General features: G+C 48.6%; 1 long non-coding RNA gene across 4 annotated transcripts; it reads left to right on the forward strand.

The window, feature by feature from the left end:
- Positions 1-3038: 3038 nt before the first annotated feature.
- Positions 3039-5915, forward strand: LOC122138858. Of its 4 annotated transcripts, XR_006155842.1 has the most exons (4): positions 3043-3224; positions 4049-4223; positions 4312-4978; positions 5227-5911. It is a non-coding gene; the product is annotated as an uncharacterized LOC122138858 (long non-coding RNA). The 4 variants fall into 4 exon arrangements; XR_006155843.1 differs by having other exon boundaries at positions 3039-3224; positions 4049-4978; positions 5187-5915; XR_006155844.1 differs by having other exon boundaries at positions 3039-3224; positions 4049-4978; positions 5190-5915.
- The last annotated feature ends 867 nt before the right edge of the window (positions 5916-6782 follow it).

Raw genomic sequence — 6782 nt, forward strand, 5'->3', positions numbered from 1 at the left:
TGGATTTTGACCTTTGGCCTGGCTGATTATGAGTTTTGGATTATCCTAATAAAACACTGCAATTGGATCTACCTATTTGTGTGCGTGTCGTGACAGAAGGACTCCGTCATGCCTAGATCCAGCAGTGGGGGATTTCGAATCTGTTCCCCAGCCACCATGGAGGAATGGAGGAGGAGACTCCTGAACATAACCACCCTTCGTCAAAGGGGGAGTGAGGTGGGTGGCCTGGCGCAATTGTTTTGGACCATGGCGGTCGGGTTGGGTTATAATGATGCAGCACTGAAAGGACTTCTTTAAACAACTTTGTCTGGATGACCCTTTGCCTCAAAGGGAGATGAAGGGGCTGGAGATCCTGGACTTTTGGGGGTTTACCAAATACCTGCGCCATCGTGCTCAGTGGGATACGTCAACCACACCTGATCTCCAGCGCCACAGCACAGGAGGTCCGCCCGCCAGGCCGCCGCCAGCCCAGCACAACAGCACAAGAGGGCCGCCAGCCCAGAGCCATTGCACAAGATGGACGCCATCCCAGGGCCACTGCACGAGTGGGCCGCCAGCCCAGAGCTACAGCACGAGATGGCCGAATCCACACCGGTGTCACCAGACAAGAGGGCCGACTCAACGCCTGAGTCTCTGGACAAGGTACCACCGACTCGCCGTCATAGAGGGCGGAGGAGGAGACCGGCATCGACCGTTCCTCAAGGCCCGGAGGCCGTTCCCGAGCAGCCCGCTGCCGGCCCTGAGGAGGTTCCTGAGCAGCCCGCTGCCGTTCCCGATGCCGAGGCGGTTCCCGATGCCGAGGCGGTTCCCGATGCGGTTCCGGAGGTCGAGGCGGTGCCCGATGCTGAGGCGGTGCCCGAGGCCGTTCCGGAGGTCGAGGCGGTGCCCGATGCCGAAGGTGGTGCCCGATGCCGAAGGCAGTGCCCGATGCTGTTCCGGAGGTCGAGGCGGTTCCCGATGCGGTTCCGGAGGTCGAGGCGGGGCCCGATGCGGTTCCGGAGGTCGAGGCGGTGCCCGATGCCGAGGCGGTGCCCGATGCCGTTCCGGAGGTCGAGGCGATGCCCGATGCCGAAGGTGGTGCCCGATGCCGAAGGTGGTGCCCGATGCCGTTCCGGAGGTCGAGGCGATGCCCGATGCCGAAGGTGGTGCCCGATGCCGAAGGTGGTGCCCGATGCTGTTCCGGAGGCCGAGGCGGTGCCCGATGCTGTTCCGGAGGCCGAGGTGGTGCCTGATGCCGAGGCCGTGCCCGAGGCCGAGGCGGTGCCCGATGCTGTTCCGGAGGCCGAGGCGGTGCCCGATGCTGTTCCGGAGGCCGAGGCGGTGCCTGATGCCGAGGCCGTGCCCGAGGCCGAGGTGGTGCCCGATGCTGTTCCGGAGGCCGAGGTGGTGCCCGATGCCGAGCCGGTGCCCGATGCTGTTCCGGAGGGCGAGGCGGTGCCTGATGCCGAGGCCGTGCCCGAGGCCATTCCCGATGCCGTTCCCGAGGCCGTGACCGAGGCCGTTCCAGAGGCGGTGCCCGAAGCCGAGGCGCCTCACGTCTCCACAGGCCGTCCAGAGCACCTTCACATCTCCACAGGCCGTCCAGAGCACTTTCACGTCTCCACAGGCCGTCCAGAGCACTTTCACGCTCCACAAGCCGTCCAGAGCACTTTTCCACTTCTCCACAGGCCGTCAGAGCACTTTTCACGTCTCCACAGGCCTGCAGGCCGTCCAGAGCACTTTCACGTCTCCACAGGCCGTCCAGAGCACTTTCACGTCTCCACAGGCCGTCCAGAGCATCTTCACATCTCCACAGGCCGTCCAGAGCAACACCGTGTCACGTCTCCACAGGGGCCCCAGAATGGCAGGTTCCGTCCTGGCCGCTCAAATGGCGGGTGTTTCCCTGGCCGTCTGCACAACCTGAACTTTCGGGTCCACCCTGGCCCCCTAAACTGACTGATCCACCTTGGCCCCCTGAACTGACTGATCCACCTTGGCTGCCAGTGGAGCCATTGCTTTGCCTCGCCCCTGTTCCCCCTACACGGGCCTGGCCCCTCCATCCCTTCCCCTGTTTCTATACCTCCACCAGTCCACCTCCCTCCTAGTCTTTTTGGTTTGTTTTGTGTTTGAGGAGCAGCTTGGAAGCTGCTCCTTAGATGGGGGGGGTAATGTCCACAGTGTCTGGTCTCGTGGTATCCCTGGGTGGCCACTAGAAGGTCTCACTTCCCCTTATCGTCACCCCACTTCAGAACTACATTTCCCACCAAGTCTTGTTGGTACTCATCACTGTTCATTGTATTCAGCTGCTTCCCACTTACATTGTTTACACCTGTCTATAAATACCTGGGTTTGTTTCTGTCTTTGTTACGGAGTCCTTGTTGAATGTCACCCTGCTATTTCGTGTTTCCTTGCCCTAGTTTATGTTTCTTGTTTTGGACTGCTTACCTGGATTTTGACCTTTGCCTGGCTGATTATGAGTTTTGGATTATCCCAATAAAACACTGCAATTGGATCTACCTATTTGTGTGTCGTGACAGATACAAACTTTACAACTGAAAAGTAAACATCTTTAATTGCATTGTCTAGAGGTTAGTGGGTGGTATCTTTCATACGACGGAAGGAGGGAGCGGAAGTGTTTTTTTTGGTTTTTTTAGTGAGGTATTTGCATTTTCCAGTCCAGCGCCACGTCGTTTAATTAGCAAATGCATTTACAACCATTTGTGCGCCCATGGGCATGCTGGTCTAAAAAAGAGGTGTGTTCAGGCGCATTGCTATTTTAAGGAGCTGAAAATAGACTGCGCCATAGACCAACTCAATCCTGGTCTAAAGTCTGGCACAATGTTTTTTCTTTGTTATTTAAAGAGCGTGTAAGTATAGCCGGGTACACAACACGCTTTACACTTTGCGTTTAGATCGTTAAAATAGGGCCCAATGTTTGCAAAACACTTTATAACTAAACCTTTTCATCTTCCTTTCCTGTGTTGTAATTGTAGGCTTGGAAATTATCAAATACTTCTGCTTTCTTGTCCCAAAACAAAGCAAGCAAGACCATGGAGCACCATGGAGAGCATCAGAGGAGGAGGCCACAGGTGCAGGCTGTTAGACACAATCAACAACCACCACATAAAAGAGAACAAAGAAACCTGAACAAGAACCCAGCAGGGGAGGTGAGCAGACACAGATTGCTGGATCTCCCACAGCCCAGACTTTGGACAAACTCTTGAGGCCAGAAGCTTAGTGGGAATGTGAGTAGCCTTATCCTCTTTACTAACATTCAATCTCTTCTGTCTTGCTTTCATTAAGTTGTTGTACCAAGGGCCAACCTAGGTAGGATAAAATGCCTTACTTAGTTTTTTTTTTTCCCCTACCCCCTCTCCCTCACCTCTTTGAGAATTAAGAAAATTACATTTTGCCTTCCAGCTGAAAAGTGATGCAAAGTCTGATTTATTTTGGCAAACTGGTTCTTTTGGAAAGTTTGGTTCAATTAACTGGTTCAAAAAAAAAAATAATTCATAAATTCGTGCTGTGGTGTAATTATTATTTTTTTTTTTCTTTTTTGTTGATGTTGTTGGTGTTTTTTCATTCGCTGATCCTTCGTGTTAGATACGATAGACCAATTTAGTAGCCTACATCTTGGATAAGTTTCCTAAAGTTTTCACACTTACAGCGTGCATTACAGACACTGATGCATAAACATGGATATATTCGTATCTAAAGTATAAAAATAATAAACTTCTATTTATATGGTAAAATTGTAGGCCAGTTTAATAAATCTATTACTAAGCATATTCCCTGTATGTTTATTATTAAAGAAACCTGCATTAAACATCAGTCTCTTTCAAGTCCTTGGTAATAACTAATATCAGCAAATCACTCTTCAGAGTCCTCCATAATCCTCAACAAACTTCGACAGTTGGTTGAAACAGACAATTTGTTTCTTTTTGAGTCAAACATGCTACTTGTGTATCTGTGCATCTTGCGTCACCAACCAAGTACTAAATTTTGATTTGTGAACCAGCTCGATTCAAGAGAAGTGTTTCTGAGTACGTGTTGGGATCTGTCTGTGCAGGGCTCGTCTGCAGGGAGATGTGGAAACCGCACCCAGGAAGAAACATTAATTTGCCATCACCCAGTGATGATCCAGTGGCCAGATATACATGTCTGGAGAGAACCGTTGTGTCTGATGCCTGATTGCTTGTCACCTCAAGTCACTGGTTATATGAACTATACATCCATATGCAGAGGTTTTGTTTCAGCCAATCCAAATCCATTTTACCTATGCATTGACGCAATTAGTAACCCCTGTTAGAGTATAATTGCTGGTGTTTTTAGTGTGTACAGACACTTGACTGCTGTACCGACTGTTTTTAAAGCTCTCGTGAATGGGGGGTTTCAAGCTCAATTTGCAGAATGCTCAGCTAGCATGACTGGAGGATGCATACTTTGGAAAGATTGTAGGAGTTCATGGCAGACGCATCACCTCGGAAAGGATCAAGGCCATCATCAATATTCCTAAGCCCAACATCATCACTGGTCTAAGGCAAGTAATGGGACTTTTGAATTACTGCTGCCAGTATATGTCTGAATACACTGAACTGTCTGAGCCCCTCACAGAAGCGAAGGAAGAAGTGAGGAAAACCCGGAATGGAGCTCATGGAGGATGCTTTTTTTTGAAGTATCAAAAAGACCCTTTCTTCCTGTCCTGCTCTTAGAAATGCAGATGCCAACAGGCCCTTTCACCTGTGAACCTGGGTGGGGAACAAGTCCTACTTCGCTGACCTGGGCCAGCATGTTCATGGAAGGACGTCCTACAAAAATAGTGGGATACTGCTCTACACCGATTCCTGCCTCCATGGCAGGGCAACATCTGTGTTTGCCGATTTGAGACTGAGATGCTGAAGATACTGAACCTCTGCCGAATGCCATGAAAGTGTTGACTGTTCCAGCTTCAATGAAAATTGTAAATGCATTACAGGCTGTGCAGTTGTGAATGAACATGGTGAGACTCTTGACTTGGTTCTCTTTCAGGTGGAAGGGCTCAAATTTCAGAACTAGTCACTCTGATGCATGCTTTGCAGTTTGGCAGGGGAATCAGATTAAAGTGTACATGAATGGCAGATATATTTATAGAGTTGTGCATGACTTTAGACCTGTGGAAACACAGGGGTTTTCTGACAACTGCTGGTCATTCTATCTCTCACCAAAAGCAGGTCATTGAACTCATGGAGGCATGTACTCTTCCCGCAGCAGGAGCTGTCATCAAGGTCATGGTCATTGGAGGCAAAGTAATACTAGGCTGCCGACACTGCTGCCAAGGGGCTGCAAAACCGACAGAAAAACTTGGGAGTGTCTCTTTCTCCACAGGAGTAGGTGCACAAAATTAGGGGCACAAAATAATTCAGATGGAATATGGAAATTTAATGATCATTTTATGTGTTCCTCAGCTGCTTGCACTGAGTTAATCTTGGTATCATTGTTTGGCACATGCAGGTCCTGAAAAGCTACATGCAATGATTAAAAAAAAAAAAAAATGGTGGATGAGAAATGTTTGTGCTGAATTTTTGTAAAATATGCTTTTGTGTGTCTCAAAGTAAACTCCCCTTCCAAGCTAAAGATTCTTTTGGGACATGTCCCTTGCCCCCAGAGTCCCTGGACACATTTGCAAATTGATTTTGTAGGCCCATTGGCACCTAGTGAACATTTCACATACGTTCTAATGAGTCTAGATGGGTGGAGGCCTTTCCGCTGAGAAGTTGCACAACAGATGCAACAGTTAAACTTTGCTTAAGTATTTCCGGACATGGACTGCCTTCGTGAATCGATTCAAGCCAAGGTACACACTTCACAGTGAAAGCCATGAAACAGGCCATGAAATTGATGGGGGTAACAGTACTTTCACATTGCTATTAGACCTCAGTCTAGTGGCTCAGTTAAACATACCAACCCTTACCAAAAAGTAGTATACTTCAGTTCAAGTTTATTTTATTAAGTATACTTAAGTAAAGTTCAAGTATATTTTGAGTTTTTGTAAGTATAAAGGCCAATTTATACTTCTGCGTCGAGTGTACGCCGTAGTGTACGTCGTAGGCTACGCACGTAGGCGACGCCTTCGTGAGCATTTATACTTCTGCGTATGTCTGTTTTGCTCTGCAGTTACCCCGCCGAAACGCTAGTTGACGCGAGCGGGTTCCACTGTGTTTACGTTCCTCGATCCTCGCGGGCTTCTACGAACAACGGCGACTGAAAGAGAGCGGATCATACAGATGGCTGTATTTCCTCACTTCTTCAATTAATCGCTCGGTCACTTGGTCCATTTCAATGTTGGCTCTTCACTGAATTTCGGAATTTAAAAATGGCGGGCGGTCCAGAGTGCAGAAGATCATTCCGGAAATGCAATAGGAAACGTGATACTACCAAGCCGACCAATCACAGATCTTGCAGTCCGCGTCGTCGCGACGCGTAGTTACATTTTTGAGGAGGTGCTCGTCAGGGTACGGCGAAGGGTACGACGTATGGTACACGTCAATGCGTATGCTACGCCGTACCTACTACGCGCACCCGACGCAGAAGTATAAATTGGCCTTAAGTCAAGTATACTTAATTGTCATTATAAGTATATATCTTAGAAGTACATAAAGCCCATTTCTGAGAAGTACATAAAAAGGTAAACTAAAAGTAGGTATACTTTCCTATTTTTTGTTTTTAGTATTTTTAGTTTAACACTTGAATAAACTTCTTTTTCGTAAGGGAACCGTACTTTGGGAGCTTCTTGAAAAAAACCAAAACAAGGGGGAATAAAGTGT

This window comes from Cyprinus carpio, chromosome B11, assembly GCF_018340385.1.
Source record: "Cyprinus carpio isolate SPL01 chromosome B11, ASM1834038v1, whole genome shotgun sequence".
In the NCBI taxonomy this organism is placed as follows: Eukaryota; Metazoa; Chordata; class Actinopteri; order Cypriniformes; family Cyprinidae; genus Cyprinus; species Cyprinus carpio.